At 44.6% G+C, this 24,646-nt stretch overlaps 1 protein-coding gene across 1 annotated transcript in view; it reads left to right on the top strand.

Moving 5' to 3' along the window:
- GLUD1 (glutamate dehydrogenase 1) overlaps window positions 1-24,646 on the top strand; it is a 501,976-nt gene that overhangs the window by 285,975 nt on the left and 191,355 nt on the right. The gene's annotated exons all lie outside the window — the stretch shown is intronic.

Here is a 24,646-nt window from a genome sequence, read left to right as displayed (position 1 = left end):
AAATAGTTGGCATTATCGGGTGGTCTGTTTTAAGGTAGCTGTATTCATCGTCAGTTATCAGTCCTGCTGTTTTGTAATTGATGAGCAGTTCCTGGTGTTCTTTTAGAATCTTCGCCTGCGGGTTGTTCTCCAATTTGACGTAGTTGCCTGGCGTTTCGAGGTGGTTCAATGCCATTTTAAGGTAGTCAGCTTTATTCATTATTACTATGTTGCCACCCTTGTCGGCCTCCTTGATTATGATATTATTTTCTTCTCGTAGGTTTCTAAGTACGTTCTGTTCTTCCTTAGTCAGATTGTCCTTGGCCTCTTTTCCTTTGGTGCGTTGGTCTTCAAGTTTATGGAGGTCATTGATTACCGCTTGGTGGAAAGTGTCTATATAGTTTTCCGTAAACAGTTGAGGCGTAAATCTTGATTTGCTTTTGAGTTCCGGAATTGTCATTGCCATATTCTGGATACCCAGTTCTTCTAAGCATTCTTGCTTGCTTTTGTCATTTTCTACGAGCGTACTGAGGAGATGGATGTCTTCAACATCCCCTATCGTGAGTATGCTAGGCTTTGGTGTTTTCTCCTTTGGTTTGTATACCGATGTTTTGGTGGCAAAGAATTTCTTGAGTTTGAGAAGTCTTGTAAATTTAAATAGGTCTATTTGTATGTCCACAAAGTTGTTTTTGCTGGATGGTGAGAAGGAAAGACCCTTGTTGAGTACTTTCGTTTCAGGATTTGTGAATTCTCTGTTTGACAGATTCATAATTAGATTTTGTTCTGTTTCTGGCCCCCAATTTTCTGTGACTGGGACCTTGTCCGTCTTTGTTCCATTTCTTCCTCCAACTGTCTTGCGTCTTCTGACTCTTCTTCCTCCACTGCTTTTTCTTGTTGTGTTCCTGTATCTGTTAATGGTTTTGCGAAGGATACTGTTTTTTTGTTGTTGCTTTTGGGTTGAAGTTTCAGACGACTTGCTTTCTTGTGTAGTTTGATTTGATCTAAAAAACTGCGTTTTACTGGTGGTTTATCTGTTGTTTTCTCTGGTAGGTCTGATGTTTCATCTGGTTCACTATCAATTTCTGAACTGGCCCCTGAGCTGTTTGGGGTGCTTTCTCTGGATTTGGGTCTTTGTTGGTTTTGGTCATATTTGGGTTGATAGGTGAAGACCCTGTCTTCTCTGTAGTCTTTATCATCCCTGAAAAATTTGTGGAGTTTTCTCATTTTAACTTCATCTTGGTGAATTTTCAGAATTCTATACATTGTTTTATAGTTCTTCTCTTTAGTCGTTTTTGGAGCATCATAATCTTCTATTTCTTTCTTTAATTCTTCAAGTAGAATCACCACTCTATCGTGTTTTCTTTTTGCATGTTCTATTAGTAGTTCTATCATCCTGGTCGATCCTAATATGAGATTCTCTTCCCATGCGTCTGCTAGGTCTGAATCCAGTGGGTCATCGAAGTCAGGAAAAATCAGGATCCTGAGGCCTCTCGGTATTTTCTTTTGTTCTGCATATTCCTGCATCGTTGTTTTCTCCCAAAATTTGTTAATTTCTTTTTTTGATAGTTTCTCTAGCCTCATGAATTTATGTTTGAGGTCTTCCTCCAACTTGCTGTTTCTAAATGCATTGTCCATTGATCCTCGTGGGGCAAAGAGTGCCCTGATGTCTTCGTTCCTTGACATCATATATTCTGCCATTCCTTCGATTTATTTTTCTGTTTTATTCGTATTGGAATTCTCCAGGTGCGATAGCATTGGCTGGTTCCCTAGTGTCAAGGTACTGTGGGTTGAGGCTTCTAGGAATGGAACCTGCCTGTGCTGTGCAACAGTTATATTTAGATTGTGAGTTAAGCCAGATCACAGGAGCTGATTTGGGGTTAAGCCTGAGCCCCAATTTGGTACGTGGAAAGGGTTTTTTTGCTCCCGGTTATCTTGGTTGTAAAGATTAGAAATGATATCCATAACACTTTGGTTAGTACAAAGTGATTCGTTTATTTGCGGTCAGCCGACACGTGTTTCGACCCGTACGGTCTTTCTCAAGGCTGAACAGTGTTCAATGGTGACAAGTGTTAATGTGATTTGTGACAATTGTGTGACAGATTATATTATGTTCCATTGTGGTGTAGGGGTGATGTGCAGTAAGTGACAAAAAATAGCAAAAAGTAGCATCACGTCAAAAAACATTGACGTGTTAATTTATAAAAAGCATTGTTGCATGCAAACAAGGAGAAGGGGAGGAAAAGAAAAGGGAGAAGGTTAGCAAGTGGGCAGAAGGGGAGGAATTGGTTTTTCTTTTCTTTAATGAGGTAAAATCCTCTTACCTAGTCTGTTTGTTGATTACCCTCAGTGGGGTTTTGTTCAATTTGGAACCGTCCTTACGGCAGTCCTGGCTCCTATTGGGCCCTGTGATAAGGAGGTACAATAACGGTGGATGAAAAAGCATTGTGGTAATGTAATGTAAAAGTCGGGGATATCCCTAAAGCCTTCCTTAAATTCTCGCTCACAAACAATGTATTCATATTCGATGGCGAATACTTTAAACAAACGAAGGGGATCGCAATGGGAGCCAGCTATGCTCCAGCTCTAGCTAACTGCTTCATGCACTCCTACGAAATCAAGCATGCAATGAAGGAAGACAGATACACCAGGCTCATTGTCAACTGGGCCAGATTCATAGATGACATTATCCTAATTTGGAAAGGAACAGAAGTAGAGCTCACTGAATATATGGATTATCTCAACACCAATGACTTTGGCATTGAACTAATCAGCCACACCAGCAAGACTCGAATTGACTTTCTGGACTTAACAATTGAGATAGAAGAAAACGAAATCACTACCAGAACCTACCGGAAGCCAACGGAAGTAAACTCCACCTTGCATGCCGAAAGTTGCCATAGAAAGAGCGTTAAACGCAACATACCCAAAGGGGAATACATTAGGGCAAGAAGAAACTGTAGCACAGAGAGATCCTTCACAGATGAGTGCAACCTACTAGATCGAAGATTCAAAAGTCGGGGATATCCCCAAGAAAACTTGACACAAGCAAGAAAACAGGCCTGTCAATTAGAAAGACCAACTCTACTCCAGCCCAAACCCGGAAGACAAAATAACAATCCTGTGATCAGATTTGTAACCAGATACAACAAGGACAGCTACGCATTCCAAAAAATCTTGACAAAGCACTGGGGATTACTCCGCATGGATGAACATATTAGGTCACAACTGGAAACATATCCCAGTATGTCCTACAGAAGAGCACCAACTCTAAGAACTTTATTAAGCCCCTCTTTCCTGTCAGACAAAAACATTACAGCACAAGATTGGCTCAGTAAACGCACACCAATGGGTTTCACGAAATGCGGGACTTGCGCCATGTGCAAGTATGCAACCCAGACCAAATGTGCAAAATTCTCAGGCTGCCCAATCTTCAATATCAAAGAGCACATCAACTGCAAAAGCAAATATGTGATATATGCAATAATCTGTGTTTGCAACAAGATATATATAGGCAGCACTATTCGTGAGACACGTTTTAGGATTAGAGAGCACATCAACAGCATACATTCACAAGATCCGAAACTGCCACTCGCAAACCACTGGCAAAAGTATCATCAAATGGACAATAAGAGTGACATCAGGTTCATCGGACTCAAGATGGTACGGCTGGGACCAAGAGGAGGAGACAGAATTCAGAAATTAAGACAAGAAGAAGCACGGCTAATTTGTCACTTTAGATGTGTTAAAAATGGCCTGAACAAAGACCACGATCTAAATGTCTTCCTGTAAACATTTCCTCTCCTCTCCCTATTTTTCTAATCTGAGGGCAACTCTATGCCCAACCCATGTCCTTGACACACATACCAATTGTATCTATCCCCACATTACATAGAATCCTTATGTGGCCCGGGGTCCAACAAACTCCCCTGCACACACAAACTGGAACATGAATTTCCCACCAAGCTCAAATATCCTCACGGCTCTCCTCATAAGGAACACTTTCTGGCTTATGCGCCTCCCAACACTAATTCCCCCCTCCCTGGCAACCAACCAATTGCCATGGGCCAATGGCCCCATACAACCTCTTCTCAGATCTCACTACTCCGAACACTACAGTGCCAGCAATGATCCACTGAGCATGCGCAGACACGACAGGACACGCGCATGCTCAGTGACATTCGCAGTATGCTATGCCACTGAGCATGCGCATTCGTCACATAACGCGATTCAGCTAGCTCACAAGCGCCTTATAATGGCGGCCACCAGAGCGGTGGAGTAAAGGAGCAGACCGCTGCCCTGGAACGCAGACAGAATACAAAGGTAAGCCTCCCCGCCCGTCCTCATGGTTAGCAGACTTCTAACCAGCAGGGACATTCCCATAGACCAGTTCCCCACTCGAGCGACCCGGAACAACACCAACCCTTCGAGTGGCTGGCCACACACAAGAGCGTCTACCAAAGAGCTCTTGATGTCAATCCAGACCAGCTCACAGCACCCACACAGGGGGCCCCATAATGGACCAAAGAAATCGCTAGGGACGACCCACACGGCCAAGAAACACACACGAGCCGGAATTTGCACGTGATGTGATTTCGACGCCGCTAAGTACACTCACTAGCTGGGAACCAACTAGAAATCAATCAGGCAGATCGTACCACAATGCTTTTTCATCCACCGTTATTGTACCTCCTTATCACAGGGCCCAATAGGAGCCAGGACTGCCGTAAGGACGGTTCCAAATTGAACAAAACCCCACTGAGGGTAATCAACAAACAGACTAGGTAAGAGGATTTTACCTCATTAAAGAAAAGAAAAACCAATTCCTCCCCTTCTGCCCACTTGCTAACCTTCTCCCTTTTCTTTTCCTCCCCTTCTCCTTGTTTGCATGCAACAATGCTTTTTATAAATTAACACGTCAATGTTTTTTGACGTGATGCTACTTTTTGCTATTTTTTGTCACTTACTGCACATCACCCCTACACCACAATGGAACATAATATAATCTGTCACACAATTGTCACAAATCACATTAACACTTGTCACCATTGAACACTGTTCAGCCTTGAGAAAGACCGTACGGGTCGAAACACGTGTCGGCTGACCGCAAATAAACGAATCACTTTGTACTAACCAAAGTGTTATGGATATCATTTCTAATCTTTACAACCAAGATAACCGGGAGCAAAAAAACCCTTTCCACGTACCAAATTGGGGCTCAGGCTTAACCCCAAATCAGCTCCTGTGATCTGGCTTAACTCACAATCTAAATATAACTGTTGCACAGCACAGGCAGGTTCCATTCCTAGAAGCCTCAACCCACAGTACCTTGACACTAGGGAACCAGCCAATGCTATCGCACCTGGAGAATTCCAATACGAATAAAACAGAAAAATAAATCGAAGGAATGGCAGAATATATGATGTCAAGGAACGAAGACATCAGGGCACTCTTTGCCCCACGAGGATCAATGGACAATGCATTTAGAAACAGCAAGTTGGAGGAAGACCTCAAACATAAATTCATGAGGCTAGAGAAACTATCAAAAAAAGAAATTAACAAATTTTGGGAGAAAACAACGATGCAGGAATATGCAGAACAAAAGAAAATACCGAGAGGCCTCAGGATCCTGATTTTTCCTGACTTCGATGACCCACTGGATTCAGACCTAGCAGACGCATGGGAAGAGAATCTCATATTAGGATCGACCAGGATGATAGAACTACTAATAGAACATGCAAAAAGAAAACACGATAGAGTGGTGATTCTACTTGAAGAATTAAAGAAAGAAATAGAAGATTATGATGCTCCAAAAACGACTAAAGAGAAGAACTATAAAACAATGTATAGAATTCTGAAAATTCACCAAGATGAAGTTAAAATGAGAAAACTCCACAAATTTTTCAGGGATGATAAAGACTACAGAGAAGACAGGGTCTTCACCTATCAACCCAAATATGACCAAAACCAACAAAGACCCAAATCCAGAGAAAGCACCCCAAACAGCTCAGGGGCCAGTTCAGAAATTGATAGTGAACCAGATGAAACATCAGACCTACCAGAGAAAACAACAGATAAACCACCAGTAAAACGCAGTTTTTTAGATCAAATCAAACTACACAAGAAAGCAAGTCGTCTGAAACTTCAACCCAAAAGCAACAACAAAAAAACAGTATCCTTCGCAAAACCATTAACAGATACAGGAACACAACAAGAAAAAGCAGTGGAGGAAGAAGAGTCAGAAGACGCAAGACAGTTGGAGGAAGAAATGGAACAAAGACGGACAAGGTCCCAGTCACAGAAAATTGGGGGCCAGAAACAGAACAAAATCTAATTATGAATCTGTCAAACAGAGAATTCACAAATCCTGAAACGAAAGTACTCAACAAGGGTCTTTCCTTCTCACCATCCAGCAAAAACAACTTTGTGGACATACAAATAGACCTATTTAAATTTACAAGACTTCTCAAACTCAAGAAATTCTTTGCCACCAAAACATCGGTATACAAACCAAAGGAGAAAACACCAAAGCCTAGCATACTCACGATAGGGGATGTTGAAGACATCCATCTCCTCAGTACGCTCGTAGAAAATGACAAAAGCAAGCAAGAATGCTTAGAAGAACTGGGTATCCAGAATATGGCAATGACAATTCCGGAACTCAAAAGCAAATCAAGATTTACGCCTCAACTGTTTACGGAAAACTATATAGACACTTTCCACCAAGCGGTAATCAATGACCTCCATAAACTTGAAGACCAACGCACCAAAGGAAAAGAGGCCAAGGACAATCTGACTAAGGAAGAACAGAACGTACTTAGAAACCTACGAGAAGAAAATAATATCATAATCAAGGAGGCCGACAAGGGTGGCAACATAGTAATAATGAATAAAGCTGACTACCTTAAAATGGCATTGAACCACCTCGAAACGCCAGGCAACTACGTCAAATTGGAGAACAACCCGCAGGCGAAGATTCTAAAAGAACACCAGGAACTGCTCATCAATTACAAAACAGCAGGACTGATAACTGACGATGAATACAGCTACCTTAAAACAGACCACCCGATAATGCCAACTATTTATTTTCTACCCAAAGTCCACAAAGCCTTCGACACCATTCCCGAAGGAAGACCAATCCTCAGCGGTATTGGAGGAATCACGGAAACAATGGCTAGATACATCAACAATGTCATACAACCACTCGTTACAAAAATACCAAGCTACTTAAGAGATACAATGCACACTTTGGAGATACTAGCCAGCATCAAATGGGAACCTCACTTTCTAATGGCTACGCTCGACGTCAAGGCCCTATATACATCAATAAACCATGAACTTGCGATAACTAGTGTGGGGTTTCTTCTCAGACAAGAATCAGCCTCACACCTAGAACAGGTGGAAATGACTAAAGCCTTCCTTAAATTCTCGCTCACAAACAATGTATTCATATTCGATGGCGAATACTTTAAACAAACGAAGGGGATCGCAATGGGAGCCAGCTATGCTCCAGCTCTAGCTAACTGCTTCATGCACTCCTACGAAATCAAGCATGCAATGAAGGAAGACAGATACACCAGGCTCATTGTCAACTGGGCCAGATTCATAGATGACATTATCCTAATTTGGAAAGGAACAGAAGTAGAGCTCACTGAATATATGGATTATCTCAACACCAATGACTTTGGCATTGAACTAATCAGCCACACCAGCAAGACTCGAATTGACTTTCTGGACTTAACAATTGAGATAGAAGAAAACGAAATCACTACCAGAACCTACCGGAAGCCAACGGAAGTAAACTCCACCTTGCATGCCGAAAGTTGCCATAGAAAGAGCGTTAAACGCAACATACCCAAAGGGGAATACATTAGGGCAAGAAGAAACTGTAGCACAGAGAGATCCTTCACAGATGAGTGCAACCTACTAGATCGAAGATTCAAAAGTCGGGGATATCCCCAAGAAAACTTGACACAAGCAAGAAAACAGGCCTGTCAATTAGAAAGACCAACTCTACTCCAGCCCAAACCCGGAAGACAAAATAACAATCCTGTGATCAGATTTGTAACCAGATACAACAAGGACAGCTACGCATTCCAAAAAATCTTGACAAAGCACTGGGGATTACTCCGCATGGATGAACATATTAGGTCACAACTGGAAACATATCCCAGTATGTCCTACAGAAGAGCACCAACTCTAAGAACTTTATTAAGCCCCTCTTTCCTGTCAGACAAAAACATTACAGCACAAGATTGGCTCAGTAAACGCACACCAATGGGTTTCACGAAATGCGGGACTTGCGCCATGTGCAAGTATGCAACCCAGACCAAATGTGCAAAATTCTCAGGCTGCCCAATCTTCAATATCAAAGAGCACATCAACTGCAAAAGCAAATATGTGATATATGCAATAATCTGTGTTTGCAACAAGATATATATAGGCAGCACTATTCGTGAGACACGTTTTAGGATTAGAGAGCACATCAACAGCATACATTCACAAGATCCGAAACTGCCACTCGCAAACCACTGGCAAAAGTATCATCAAATGGACAATAAGAGTGACATCAGGTTCATCGGACTCAAGATGGTACGGCTGGGACCAAGAGGAGGAGACAGAATTCAGAAATTAAGACAAGAAGAAGCACGGCTAATTTGTCACTTTAGATGTGTTAAAAATGGCCTGAACAAAGACCACGATCTAAATGTCTTCCTGTAAACATTTCCTCTCCTCTCCCTATTTTTCTAATCTGAGGGCAACTCTATGCCCAACCCATGTCCTTGACACACATACCAATTGTATCTATCCCCACATTACATAGAATCCTTATGTGGCCCGGGGTCCAACAAACTCCCCTGCACACACAAACTGGAACATGAATTTCCCACCAAGCTCAAATATCCTCACGGCTCTCCTCATAAGGAACACTTTCTGGCTTATGCGCCTCCCAACACTAATTCCCCCCTCCCTGGCAACCAACCAATTGCCATGGGCCAATGGCCCCATACAACCTCTTCTCAGATCTCACTACTCCGAACACTACAGTGCCAGCAATGATCCACTGAGCATGCGCAGACACGACAGGACACGCGCATGCTCAGTGACATTCGCAGTATGCTATGCCACTGAGCATGCGCATTCGTCACATAACGCGATTCAGCTAGCTCACAAGCGCCTTATAATGGCGGCCACCAGAGCGGTGGAGTAAAGGAGCAGACCGCTGCCCTGGAACGCAGACAGAATACAAAGGTAAGCCTCCCCGCCCGTCCTCATGGTTAGCAGACTTCTAACCAGCAGGGACATTCCCATAGACCAGTTCCCCACTCGAGCGACCCGGAACAACACCAACCCTTCGAGTGGCTGGCCACACACAAGAGCGTCTACCAAAGAGCTCTTGATGTCAATCCAGACCAGCTCACAGCACCCACACAGGGGGCCCCATAATGGACCAAAGAAATCGCTAGGGACGACCCACACGGCCAAGAAACACACACGAGCCGGAATTTGCACGTGATGTGATTTCGACGCCGCTAAGTACACTCACTAGCTGGGAACCAACTAGAAATCAATCAGGCAGATCGTACCACAATGCTTTTTCATCCACCGTTATTGTACCTCCTTATCACAGGGCCCAATAGGAGCCAGGACTGCCGTAAGGACGGTTCCAAATTGAACAAAACCCCACTGAGGGTAATCAACAAACAGACTAGGTAAGAGGATTTTACCTCATTAAAGAAAAGAAAAACCAATTCCTCCCCTTCTGCCCACTTGCTAACCTTCTCCCTTTTCTTTTCCTCCCCTTCTCCTTGTTTGCATGCAACAATGCTTTTTATAAATTAACACGTCAATGTTTTTTGACGTGATGCTACTTTTTGCTATTTTTTGTCACTTACTGCACATCACCCCTACACCACAATGGAACATAATATAATCTGTCACACAATTGTCACAAATCACATTAACACTTGTCACCATTGAACACTGTTCAGCCTTGAGAAAGACCGTACGGGTCGAAACACGTGTCGGCTGACCGCAAATAAACGAATCACTTTGTACTAACCAAAGTGTTATGGATATCATTTCTAATCTTTACAACCAAGATAACCGGGAGCAAAAAAACCCTTTCCACAAATGCAAAATGCTTGCAAGGGCCATTTTATTTTGGGCAATGTGGGCCAGGTGAGTTACTTCAATGAGTCTAGTAGTAGTGAACAATGTTGCTCGATATATTTTTTTTTAATCAAAATACTCCCTCTTGGGTACCATTCAGTGTACGAAAAGGAATGAATCGCGACTTCGAACTGTGGGCCACGTTTTCATTGGTACCCAAGACGGTCTTATGGCCCAGTACGACCCAATTGCCATTGATACTGGAGGGGGGGATGGATGGGCATGAGGTGAGCGCAAAAGGCCCGGAACAATGTTCAAGGGTCACATACATATGTTGATTGCAGGGACGGACTCTTGAAGAGGGAGTCTGGAGACACTGGTTCTGGGGAGACCATGTTTGAATAGTGGGGGAGGAGGGGGAGTGCGGTGGGGGGTGAGGGTCTGGCGAGCGCAAAAGTTCATCAACCTTCTTTCATGACCCTAACAGACGATTGGGCGTATTCGTGACTCATTGAAAAATTCAAAAAACTATTCATATAAACTCATTTGTATTTTGTTTAGTTATGTTTGACACAAACTTCAAATTGTATATATGAGGATGCAGCACAGGGTATAAAAATCCCCTGTACTGTCCGCAGCCACTGGTGAATTTGGTGAGAATGGCTCGAACGACACAGGCAGGTATTACTCTTCGAACGCGGAATCCAAGCCTTCCATTAATCCAACATGTAAACGCACGATAGGCCACCAGCCTGTACCACCTGTGAGAAACATTGTACTTGAATGAACCAGATAAGTGTACTCATTTACTTGGAAATGCATCCTAAATTCGATGGCATAGCTGCCTTTAAAACAAGTAGCTTTAAAAAAAATGGTACTTGTGCTTTGAAGTATCGACAAATTACAAATGTGAACACCCATTTCAGCCTGAACGGTTTGGGACCTAGGGAAGTATTGTTTTTAAGTCGAAAGGGAAAGAAACTTAATTGTTCCGACGTTAAATCTAGCGATGAACACTCGGGGTTTGAAATAAGTACGAGAAATGTACTCAGTTTACAGACTAAATTCATTAGTCATCAATCGAAGTTACGACAATGTTGGACAACATAAAATGTTAGTCCTCTCAGAGGTCAAACATACATCAGATCTAGAGTATACTTATTTGTTACTTTGATTCTGAGGGCGCACTGTTGCTCGAAGTTCGTGAATAAGCACCATCATCTGCAACATGGACCTTGTGAGGCAGGCTGCCCTGAAGTCTTACAGCTTGTTAACTCATAACAGTGTTGTCTTTGGCTATGTAGGCCAAGCATCCAGAGTTTTCTTAGCAGCAGCAGTTCTCCACCTTGGTTGGCATGACCTTGCAACAATTGCAGGTACACCAGGTGGATAAGTCTTCCACGCGACTAGGCTCCGGCTCCGTTGAATGATCGTGACCACTGTCATCCGATTTCCCCATCGTTTCTTTCTTTCTTTCTTTCTTTCTTTCTTTCTTTCTTTCTTTCTTTCTTTCTTTCTTTCTTTCTTTCTTTCTTTCTTTCTTTCTTTCTTTCTTTCTTTCTTTCTTTCTTTCTTTCTTTCTTTCTTTCTTTCTTTCTTTCTTTCTTTCTTTCTTTCTTTCTTTCTTTCTTTCTTTCTTTCTTTCTTTCTTTCTTTCTTTCTTTCTTTCTTTCTTTCTTTCTTTCTTTCTTTCTTTCTTTCTTTCTTTCTTTCTTTCTTTCTTTCTTTCTTTCTTTCTTTCTTTCTTTCTTTCTTTCTTTCTTTCTTTCTTTCTTTCTTTCTTTCTTTCTTTCTTTCTTTCTTTCTTTCTTTCTTTCTTTCTTTCTTTCTTTCTTTCTTTCTTTCTTTCTTTCTTTCTTTCTTTCTTTCTTTCTTTCTTTCTTTCTTTCTTTCTTTCTTTCTTTCTTTCTTTCTTTCCTCAGAATATTCCGGCTGCATTGTTGCCATAGTTCCTGAAAATTGAAGTACAAAATCCACAATCAGAAAAGTATTTGTTTGTATACAGCAACTACTGATAAAGAGGAAGAAAATACATTGCAATGTTACAAAAACTCATAGAGCAAATAAATGGACAATCGGCATAAACTGACATTTCGCATTCACACATGTTAAATTTTAAAGGTATTTGTACCGCGCACCGTCACCAACGAAATTGGTCCCCAGGCGCTTTGGCGGATCTGCAAACGATAAGGTGGGATGGGTTAGTAAGGTGAAGAGGGGGGTAGGATAGTGAGAGGAGTGGTGTTCTGTTGGCAGCTTCAACTGGGTATATACCGGGTGCTGAGCTTTGGTGCAGGTATTGGATCGGTGTCAGTCCACGTGTGCTGTTGCTCCGGCTTATGTGTTGTTGCAGTGTTGTGAAGTGCGTGCGGCTTGTGGTGCGAGAGATGGTTGTGTGAGTTTTTGGGTGAGATATGTATGCAGAGTTTGAGGTTATATTGGTTAGTGGGTTACCTGACCTTTAGCATGCTAACATTCACAGTTTTGTCTAAGTGTGGCACTTATGGGCCTTCACAATCCTGTCTAGATATGGCGCCGGCTGGTGTTCACAGTTCTAAGTGTGGCACATGTTAACATTCAAGTTTCATCTAGGCGCGGGCATGCTTTCCTTCAATCAAAGTCCTATCTAGATGCGGCGCAGGCTAATGTTCAGAATTCCACCTATGTGCGACGCAGGCTAATGTTCACAATTCCACCTATGTGCGACGCAGGCTAATGTTCAGGATTCCATCTAAGTGTGGACATGCTAATATTTACAATTCCACCTAGATGCGACGCAGGCTAATGTTCACAATTCCACCTAGATGCGACGCAGGCTAATGTTCACAATTCCATCTAAGTGTGGACATGCTAATTTTTCAATTCTATCTAAGTGTGGACATGCTAATATCTACAATTCCATCTAAGTTTGGACATGGTAATATTATGGCACTCTGTAATTGGGAGGTAAGATAGAGTGGCAGTGGTTTTCTGGAGCCGAGTAATTGCTCTGCTCCCCACCCATGCCACACTCAGTTTTTGTTGGTGTCTGTTAGCTGCTGGCTTCCTTGGCGTCACCTGCGGACACCTGCAGACACATCTTGGAGCCGCCAATGTCGGAGCCGCCCTTTGCCTTGGGGCCCTTAGCCGAGGGGGCTGCCGGGCAGAGGGCTGCCCAGGAATGGGGTGTTATGAGATTGAAACAGCCCAATCAGGTCAGGTGGGCGGGACGTGGCGAACCCGGAACAGGCAGGGGAGAAAGAGGCCAGCGCGCGCCTCGCGCTCCGTAATGGAAATGCCCAGTGTAAACAGCATTTCAGGGCAAGACTGTGGGGCTGGGGGCCTGGGCGCACTCGCCGTGCCTCGGATGGCTCAGGAAATGGTGTGCGTGCCGTGCCTGCAGCCAGGTCACTAGGCCTGTGCTGTGGGTAAACATGGGGGAGCCAATCGGGTCGGGTGGGAGGCGGGACGTGGCGAACCCGGAACAGGCAGGGGAGAGAGGCCAGCACGCGCCTCGCGCTCCGTAATGGAAATGCCCAGTGTAAACAGCATTTCAGGGCAAGACTGTTAAAGTATAATTTAAATAAGGTTTGGTGAAGACATTGGTACATAATATGAGAAATATTTAAAACTCAAGTACTGAGTTAAATCGGTTATGGTAGTGTAAGTACCTGTTCGTGGGCCGCCTTACTAGAAATATAGCTGAACAGAGCAGAATCGAGTCACGGGCGATCAAAACGAAATTCAGTGATACGAAGGAAAAAGCAACTGCAATGTGTCTGCTCAGAAGGGGTCTGTTTATACTTGTCCTAGCATTTCCTTGGAGACACGTCAATACCTTCCGCACAGAGAACGTTGACACGAGCCGTGCATTGGCGTTGTGAAATGGGGTGTATAAGCGTCTAGTGATGTCAGTTTGAGGGGCGGATGATCTATATTCTTGCTGCGAGGGCAGTTGAACTTGGGGTGATACTTCAATAGATAAGATTAGCACAAGATGGCAGCGCCCAACCTGTTTTTGCATTTGTGAAAGTGAGGAAAACGTGGGGTAAGATGCATAAGACTTTTATTTTTTTTAGATCGATTGCAGTATGCTTAAATACATGGCCGGATGATCGGGACAATACTTTTTTTTTAGCGAACTTCCCTTTTAATAACCTTTTGCATATTGTGTTGTGCAGTGACGGTGTAGCGATGTGGTCCGCAAAACCCATCTCCCTTGCACCAATGTAAGAGTATATTTTTACTATCTAGTGTGTGGAAATCCCTTTATTTAGCAGTAAAAATGTAAGTTGCAAGCTACTAGCCACCCCCGCTTGCCACCTCAATTTTGTACAAACGCACAGCACATCATTTCTTACATGCCAACAGTCAAATCACTAGCCGATGGCTAGTGGACATTTTGCACCCTGCCTAGTTCTATGTTGCCATGTACTTTTTCTCCATCCTGCTCACCACAAAGCGGGTTGCCTTTACTGCTGTCACGTTAACTCTTTTCCCGGTGTGGGCAGAAAACCTAAGAGCACCTTACCAATGCCTGGGACATGCAATAAAATGGAGCAGCTTTCAATTCAGGAGGTGTATGGCTATGAGGTCTGATCAAAAGTAAGATTGTGGACAGTTTTCAATTTCCTAACATTAGTGCGAGCTATGGGGCCTGCCTGGAAGTGCCTCAGTGTCGCTATTGACTTCCTAATGGCTTACCATCAGGCTCCAGAATTGATACTTTTTACTAGCAGTTGTAAATATTTAACAGGATGCCATTCGGATTAGTATCTGCTCAGTTATTTAGAGCATGTGTGTGTTAGGGAGACATCAGTTTTATGATCCGTTCCCTCTCCTAGTGAGACCCCCAGCACTTTTTGCTGGACTTCTGATCCTTTTTTTTTTTCTCTCCTAAATGATGGGAGCCTTTTCCTTGAAAATATGGATCACTCTGAGAAACTATCTACTGCTCACCGCACAACGTGCCCGCTGCCTGTCAATCGTAATAAATACCTACAATTGTAACTAGACTATATTGTCACCCTGCCCGATGGCCAGAAAGTACACCTGGCCCCATGGTAAACTCAATTTCACCCTCCCAATTAGTGCCTAAACCGAGCCTTTCATCTCTGCTCTCACCCATATACAGTACATTGACCCAGGTTTCCCATCAACCTCTGTATTAACACCGGAGCCTGGCTACAATATTGTTCCAACTCAGGGGTGACGGGTGGCGGAGCCAATCTGAAACTTTTTGCTCTTCCATGCCTACTTTGCTCTGTTCAGGCAGACCTCACCCTGCAGTCAGTAAGGGTAACGGTCAGAAGGAAACAAACACATTTCTCTGTGGGGGCTACTGAGGAAATTAAAATTACCCTTTTCAACACTAGATTGCTGAATAATCATGCTCGCAACATCCACAATCTTATAATGAACAGCGACATTGACATGTGTCTCAGGTACTTAGATCTCAGATTCTAGTGGCCCAAAGATCGACTTGGCTTACCCGGAAGGGTATTCCATCTTTTCTAAAAACAGGTAGCACGGTCTAGGGAGGGGAGACTTTATTGCTAGGAATAAAATAGTTTATTTCAATCATTGTGCCAAACTGTGCCACTCTTTTCCTAGGAGACCTGAATCCTTAGTGGGGGAATCCCATGGACAAGGAGGCCATAGAGCTGGAACGAGTACTCAATAATATCAACTACCAAGTTCACAATGGCGAAACCACTACTGCAAACAATGTACTTGACGGTATAGTGTAGCGAAACCTATATAGACCGCACTAAACCATGTAACTGGTCCAATCATTATACCATCGATTTCCATGTTAGTCTCTTTCCAAAATTTCCAAATAATCCAAAAAAAGTAATCCGTCGGAATTATATCAAGATCCTTCCATCCGACATCTCGGCCAGTTTAACATCTCTTGGGTCTCACACTACCGATATGGACGTAGAAACCTTGGTGAATTGTTTCACCATCACTTTTCTGGACATGCTGGACAGACCACTCAGGCCAAAGTCGTTCAGGGCTAACTCTTAGCACCAAAAATAGTCCTTCATTGGAAAATGAGAATGCCTGGAAAGCCATGGAAAAACGTTGTCTAATATTCTGTAAACCAAGAAAAACTTTTTCAATTACCAAATCAACAATGCCTCAAATTGTGCTGGCAAACTCTTGAGATCCTTAGATCATTGGAGAAGCTCAAGGCCCTGTCCATACCAGTCCAGTCTACTACTGCCGACACTTCGTTCAGAAGTACAGGTTGCCTTTGAAGCCAAAATAACAAAAGCTAGGACCAAAATTAAAGAAATGCTGGCCATGTCCTCCTCGATCATGGAAACTTGGTTGGTCAAACTTCTTCACAGGACCACCCTAAATTCTCTTTTTGACTGATCACTACCTCCGACATGAGAATCATGTCCACTATGCAACCTACCTCCTGCTCCGAAAATCCCACCTCCCCCCAGAATACTTCTGGAAGATTGAGAACTTTTCATTCTATTTACTCGCTTGGTCCACTCTTTTTGCGATAATTATGTGCCCAATTCAATTACAGAAGTCATGGCATGGTAACCCCCCTGCTTAAAAAACAGGTCTAGAGTTCAAAAGATCAAAGTAACCTCAGGCCAATAACCAACTGCAATTTCCTCTTAAAAATTCTCAACGTTTTTTGCAGAATCCAACAGCTTTCGCCATAAACAATCTGGTTTTAGGCCAGCACACAGCGCTGAGACGACACTTGTCGATTTTACAAACCCATTGTTGGGGAGAATTCTCATTTCTGTGCTAATTCCCTTCAACCTTGGAGACCCCCACCTCTTTTGCTGAACTTTAGGACTTTTAATTTTTATCCTGGAGTGAGTGAGACCTTTTTTTCACTCATATTTTTGATCTGATTTGTACTGTTTCTTTGGTTTTGGAGTCCGACAATCTCTATAGACATCTACCTTTTTGTATTGCGACACACAGCACCTTCAGTGGAGTCTCTCAGAGCAGTCCTTTGGCTTTCTCTTAAGGTTTAAATACCTTCTCTTAAGTAAACTACTGTTCCCAAGAGTTGTAAAGTGAAATTGACTTTACTTGCCTGTTTTTTTCTATGTAGGTCCAGTACAAGCCATCTTATGTGGAAGTACTGGGGGTTACTTAGTAGCCCCTTTTCCTACTTACTCATGTAACTTTTTTGTTACACTCTCCTTTCAATGGCTGGTGGCAGTGGTTTAATTTTCATACTATTGTGTGTTTTACCGCAGGCTGCAGCGTCAGCGGCAGTATAGCACCCATGGGTGCCCATTTTGTCAAAATGGCCCCAGTCTTCTTTTTTCACCATTTCTTGCTTGAGGACTTTCCTGGTTTTACTCTGCGTGCCAAACCAGGTTTAAGCCTTTTGTTTGTTTTACCTTTGGCAGGCTTCAGTGCTGAAACACGCCTCCCGCCTCCAGTGTGTCTGGCAGGGCGGGAAGCGAATTAAGTGCCCAAACTCCCTGTCCTTCGTCTCCTTGGTTACCTGAATATACACAAATGCTGATTGGCTGCTGCGAGTGACAGCTAGCCTGTGCGTAAATGGGAGAAATCTGCATATATGGAGAGGTCTCTTGAACAGAAGGCAAATTCGACCACTGGAAGAAACATCTGATGAAAGAAACTGGAAGAGAAGCTTGCTGTACCCTCCTGGACCGTTCAACTGCCTGGTGAAGCCCTGCTGCAGTGCTGAAGCTCCAATTTCGTATCTACTAGAGAAGCCCGGAATGGATGACTTCTTCCCTTGGGTTGGTGGGACCAACTGACCCCAAGACCAACTCTGCTGGAACATCTCTCCCTGCTGGCTGTACTTCTTTGCTGCTGCTGGAACCGACTGCCAGGGGTCAGGAACACCAGAATCAAGTGAATTGTCTTTAATCCAGACCCGAGCTCCAGGAAGATCCTGAGGACCCTCCCAAAGCAGGACAACCCAAGCCTGAGCCACTCCAACAGAGTGCTCGACCCCAGAAGCAAGGGAAGCCAATCAATTGTCCAAGAACCGCAGTGGTGCTATTGAGCTGAAACCGCAAAGTGCCGCTGATTTGGAAAGAGGCCGTCGCTGACCTTCTGACTGCAGTGCAGGAGTCCTCCAGAGATCCTCCCTCTTGTCCCCATGACAGAGGCCCAGGAAACCAGGATATGCAAGACTGCAACCAGAACAGAATCCAGCTGCAGCCTCTTCAAACCTAAAGTATTGTCTTGACTAAGGGGTACTTGCCTCTTGTGTCTGTAGCTTGCTTGTTCTCACTGGAGACTTGCAGTAGCTGCTTTTTGTAGAGTTGCTTGCAGCACTGCCTTTCACAAGCCTAACCGCTTGTGGCCCAACAGGGATTCCTTTTCTACAAACCCTCTTAAAAACATTGTACTAGACTTTTGTGCTATCTGGTGCCTCAGCTCCCTAGATATTGTTCAAATTGAATTTGGCTGTCCTGGCTCCCTGCAGTCTCTTCTGACCCATTGACTTTGGTTTTAACTGTCCCTCATAGGTGGTGCGTAAGTTTAACTTGTATTGCTGGGAAAGGTCTAACCTAGACTTCATTGGGAGATAGAAAAATATTCACATGCTCTGAGAACCTGTTAACCTTTTTCCTTCCCTAACCTTTTCCACAACCTCAGTGTTGCATTAAGTGTAAAAAGTGATAGATGTCCACAGTGTCCTAATTGAAGTCGCCTCCGGGTGTAGGAAGTGTGTTATCCCAAAAGGGTATCTAGTTGCTTATCTTAAATCTGAGGAAGTGTGTATTTTTATTGTTGCATATTGCCCTTTCTAAAGAAGGCGTAATTTAAACTGACAATTATTTACTAGAAACGAGTATGTGTTATTTGGATACTCTTGTGTTACATCTCTACAGCTCTCATTTACCCCTCTTGAGATGTCTGGCTGCTCAATCACTCTAAACAATGGGGCGAATTCTACGCAGTTAACAGGGTATTGCCCTTAGTAGATAACGTTCACACAATTCCTATTCCAACAACACAAAGACAAGACCGTATTGTCTTTATGTTGTTGGAATAGGAATTCATCCTCTTACTCTGTGTTTGTCATTTTAACCCTAGCAACCCTGGGTAAGTGTGACAATCAATGGGCTATTAAAGGATTGTTTACCCCATTAGATGCAAAATGAGTGCCTAAAAAGGAATAATATATCCTTTTTACCTTCCATGGTGTGCTTCTTTTACTTGTAGTCTCTTTCGATTTAAATAAATCTGGAAGAGAATGGTACAGGACTTACAAGGCTGAATGTGTTACATACTATAGAAGTTGATAATTTCATTCTTATTCTGTCACTATTAGACAGGCGTAAAACCGCAACCTAGTTGAGAGTGCACAGTAAGCAGGGAATAGTATCTTTTTCGTTCTATCCTACTGTATTCTGTCACAGCTTTGTTCTCTACCCTATTAAAAACCAGAGTCCTTACCACAGTTGTTCTTGGGTTTGGTTTTACCAACTGGACCTCTTTTGGGTCTTTTTCCGGCTACTAATAACCTATAACACAGATGTGTGTTGCCTGCTCAGTCACTCTACCAACTTGTGTAGCACAGACCTTTACCAATAGGATAAGGCTGGTGTAGGGTTACTGCATACAATCTTGCCTAGCACCCATATGCTGAATATCGTGGACGGTGGAAGAGCTGGCGTGCAGGTCTTGTTCGGTCTATCTGCAGCTTTCGATCTGCTTGATCATGACAGTCTTCTCCAATCACTTGAAACTGCTCACTGGGAGCCGTGCAATGGACCCAATCATTTTTGTCCAACCAGGTATCCAGAATTCATACGGGAGATGCTTTCTTAGTCTGCACAAACAAATCGTCGTGTACCACAGGGAGCTAGTCGGTCCCTTGTACTATTAAACTTGTTCCTAAGACCACTTTGCTCGCTCCTGGAGGACTCTGGCGTATTCCTTACGAAGTATGCTGATGATGCACAGCTGGTCCTCGAGTTTAGCAGCAATCACACACTGGACTCAAGTATAACCTTCTTGGTACCTATGATCTTATTGGGTCTTAAATGACAAGGAACTGTATGTGCCTCAATGGCAGTAACCAAACTTCGAGGGGATTGTGTCCTCTGACGTATTTCACATCTGACAGGTAATGTCCACAGCTGTGCTGGTTCAGAACATTTTCGGCAGAGGGCATCCTGCGTCGATCCGTTGTCCCTCGAGGGCCTCCGTCAAGGGTCGACGTCACTGGATGTTATATATAGGACGCATGGCGCCCGTAGCCGCAGTTCTGTTTTTTCTGCAAACGTTTTTGCTTCGGAATCTCAGCGCACTTGATTCTTCTCTTCGCTAGCGATGTCGTCTTCCTCTTCTACTACCCCGAAGTTGGGGTTTAACAAATTTCGGGACTGCGGTTCGAAGATGTCCATCACGGACCCGCACGACATCTGCCTCTGGTGCCTCGGCGAAAGCCACGCCACCAACGACTGCGAGGATTGCCAGTCCCTGACGTCTAAGGCCTTGCGGGAACAGAAGGGGAAATTGAAGGTAGGTAGGGTGTCTAAGCCCCATAAATCATAGTCCGCTGGGCTTTCGACTGATGACTCGAGGGGCGGCTCTCCGCATCGGTGAAAATCCTGGGGGGGGTCTCAGTCTAGGAGTGGTTCCCGCCATTCCTCTGCCTCTTCGAGCATTCTAGGAAGCGCCGTCACTGGTCGCCTTCCCCATCCTCGTTGGAGGAGGACTCCGCCAGACGGTTGACTTGTCCCACCAAGTCTTCGGCCGAATAGGATGCATTCCGCCAGCAGATAGAACGATTTTGGAGTGGCAAGGCACAGTTCCATCCGCGCCTTTGAGAGAAGCCAGCAAGGAACTGGCTTGGTCCACCACTCGCACCCCTTCGTGCTCGGGAGGTCGGCGCGATCATCGGGAGCCGTCGAGGTCCCGATCGGACAAGGGTGATCGCTATAGCTGTTCCAGGTCGCGGTCCTCGATGCCGTCGAAACCTGTGAAGCCTTCGAAGACTGCATCAGCGCTGTGTCCGGTGGAGGACGTTCTCGAGGCTCCGGTCTCGAAGAAGTAGTCTAAGCCATCGGTGCTGTGTCCGTCGAAGGACTCTCAGGGGGGCTCCTCCCTCGAAGTTGTCGACGCCGATTCCCTCAACGCAGTTTGTGGAGGATATGCCAGGGGTGCCCCTGAGGGCTGTGGAACCTCAGAGGAAGGCTCTCGGTAAGTCTGTGAGGCCTGTTTTTGAGCCCTATTCTGTTCCTCCTCGAGTTTTTCCAACCTTTGAAAGAAATTTCAGAGGTTGAGTAACTGTCCGATGAGGAGATGGATTTGCCTGTGCCTTCTGATGTCCATGATGACCTTTTTGTCTGGGCATGGAGGAACTCTGTCAGTCATTGCATGACACTAGTGTCCTTGACACCTCTCCGGAGGTGCAGTTTGGCCGACTTGAGCCGGGGCGCATGCCGATTCCTCCTATAGGCGTCTCATGTCGAGGGTGACAGAATACTTGGGGTGGTCTGCTCCACCTGTTGAGTTTGATCGGGATGATTTGACGGACATCCTGGATTAAGGTCCGCCCACTGACCCGGTGTTGCCGTTTCACATGGCTTTGCAAAGGAGGGTGGCGGCGGCTTGGACTGCTCCGAAAGTCTACCGGCAGTTAAGTCGTTCCGAGAAATACCGCCCAGCCAGTAGTGACCCCTTCTACTTATTGATACAGGAGTTTGGTGGTGCAGGCAGCTACGGCCCCCTCTAAGCAGGCCGCGTACCCTACAATCCCTCCTGGTGGGGACGATGAGCGCTTTGATGGTTGGCCGAAGAAGGTATTTTCGGCTGGGGGTATGGCGTTCAAGTCGGCGAACCCCACTCTTGCCTTAGCGAGATTTACAAACACTCTGTGGAACTGTGTGTCTTTGGCGGCTGAGCATATTCCCGAAGGGGAAGAACAGGATGGTTTTCTAGCCCTCGTGCAAGACGGAAAGGATGCCACGTGCGAATCCATTCAGTCGGGTTTGGACACGGCAGACTGTGTCAGCCGGTCCATGGCTGCGAGCACCGGGATACACAGGTTTGCGTGGTTGCGGTAGTCTGGGTTTGCTCCCGATATGCAATCCCGGCTTCTGAACATGCCCTATGACGGGGTTGATCTGTTTGGCAGCAAGGCTGATGAGAGCCTTGAGAGGTTGCAGACAGCCAAAGCTGCAGTGAAGTCTTTGAGCGCTGCAGTACATCAACCTCCACCTTTTCATCTTAGGGGACAGCAATGGAAGGGAGGTTCCTTTCGGTACTACTCTTCCTTTGGTGGATCGTGGGCCACCGTAGGAGTACCAGGGGTGGAAAGCAAGGTACTCGGGGTGCCAAGGCCGCTGGGGCAGTTGTCTCTTTGCCCTCAGGCACTGCCGCATCCGCTCAGTCATGAGGCCATGTCACATGGTTTGCCGGTTGGGGCAGACTTGCGCAGCATCTTGGAGAATGGCATGCCATTTCTCCTAAGCCCCTAGGCATTAACTGCTGCACTATGCACCTCAGCACCCCTTTATTGGTAGTTGCAGCCCTGCTCCTCATACACCTAACACTGGCAACCATGAGCCAAACTAAACACGCACCATGCCCTACCATAAGTAGAAATACTAGGCTTTGTGCTAGACTCTTCCCCCCTTTCTCCTCCCCCCTGCCCATCCCCTCCCTCCACAAGCCCTAACTGCCCAACAAAATATACCTAAACTGACATATCGGCCTCAACAATGCACCTAGAAACTGGCCACAAACCCAGTCACAAGCATCCGCCACAGCTACATTGTACGATCCTACCCCATTATCTATGAACTCTGAATGCCTACCTAAAACTACCACTGTATTAGGAGCTCTAATTAACGCCAGATCTGCTGTGGCGCATGCCACGAATATAGCAGATATCCTAACCTCAGATAATCTTGATTTCCTAGTAGTGACAGAAACCTGACTTCATGATGCAGCAGGCCCAGCCCTGTCCCTGGCTATACCAAAAGGGTACCAACTTCTAAGAATGGACGGACCCAATGGGTCTAGAGGAGGTGGACTAGCCATCATTGCTAAACCTAATCTAGAACTAAGACTTTCCACGCTACCGCCACTTAAATCCTGTGAACTGCGATCAGCTAAATTGCCTATATCTCCATGTCGCACCCTGACTATTTACCTCATATATAGGCTTCCAGGGCCCCTAGGCTCGTTCGAGGAGGATATCTCCAGTTTGCTAGCCAGCAACACTAAAGAATCTTCTCAAATGATGCTCCTAGGTGACCTCAATTTAGGACTAAATGACCCGATGATAACAAGCTCAAGCAATAGCTTCCATGCTTAATGAACATGGGCTATCCCAAGAAGTCTTCGCCCCCACCCACGACAAAGGTAGGACCATAGACTGGGTAGCCACCTCAAATTGCCCAACCAGGATCACAAAAATTACACCCCTACCTTGGACCGACCATTCCATGATTGCTTTCAATCTAACACTTAAGAAAGAAGCAAATAAAGACAAAATAATGGCACCCCCACAAGATCAAGGAAAAATATCACGACTAATATCCTACCTGGTCTCCTCGCAGTGATTAATGCCTTACCAAGTAACTTCGACCCAGAGACGTTAGTAGACCTCTATAATGAGATTATGACTAGGATCCTAGGTTCCATCGCCCTACTCAAGAACTGTAAAAGTAAACCGGCTCACATGAACACATGGTTCACCCCTACTTAAAGGAACTTAGAATGGGAAAAAAGGAAGCTAGAAACCATATGGCAACATACACCCACAGAAGAAAATAAATCTAAATTCAAACTCTCGGCCACTAAATACAAAAATGAAATCATTCAAACCAAAAAAGAAATCTATAATGAAAATCTCCAAAGCCGGTTCCAATACCAAGGAACTATTTGCAATACTACGCAAATTAGAATCCCCTATACCTCCACCGGATAACTTGCCAAAAGATAAACAATGGTGTACCAACATTCAAAATGCTTTAGCTAACAAAATAAACACATTACAAACTAAAATTGCTTCAAAAAAAGCCTCACTCACAATAACAGAAACCCCTACTATCCCCCAGGCTAGTAACAACCTAACCTAGAACCATTCAAATTTTCCAAAATATCGATCCTTGAAACAGAAAAAATCACCACCCCACTAAAACCTTCCAACTGCAAAGGCGATATTTGTCCCGCCCAAATAATTAAGGATGCATCTAGAGAACTAGCCTCTTTCATCTCAAAACTCATTAATGCCTCCTTTACATTCAATTCCGTCCAAGGCAGTCTAAAAGAATCCTGGGTCCTACCCCTTCTCAAAAAACAAACCTTGGACCCATCCATACCCACAAATTATAGACCGATCACTACTGTCCCTTTCTCCTGAAGATAATTGACAAAGTGGCCTATTTACAAATTCAAAAATACCCCGAGACCAACCAACTATTAGGCTCACGCCAATCTGGGTTCAGACCCAGCACGGCACGGAGACGGCACTAATAGACCTCAAAGCCCAAATTGATGAACTTAATGATAAAGGAAACACAGCTATGCTATTCCTCCTTGACCTGTCGGCGGCCTTTGATTTGGTGGATCACGCAGTTTTATGCAA

The sequence above is a fragment of the Ambystoma mexicanum genome, chromosome 8 (assembly GCF_040938575.1).
Source record: "Ambystoma mexicanum isolate Mex_15411 chromosome 8, UKY_AmexF1_1, whole genome shotgun sequence".
Lineage (NCBI taxonomy): Eukaryota > Metazoa > Chordata > Amphibia > Caudata > Ambystomatidae > Ambystoma > Ambystoma mexicanum.
Note: the sequence above shows the minus strand (reverse complement) of the source record. Positions and strands in the feature narration are given on the sequence as shown.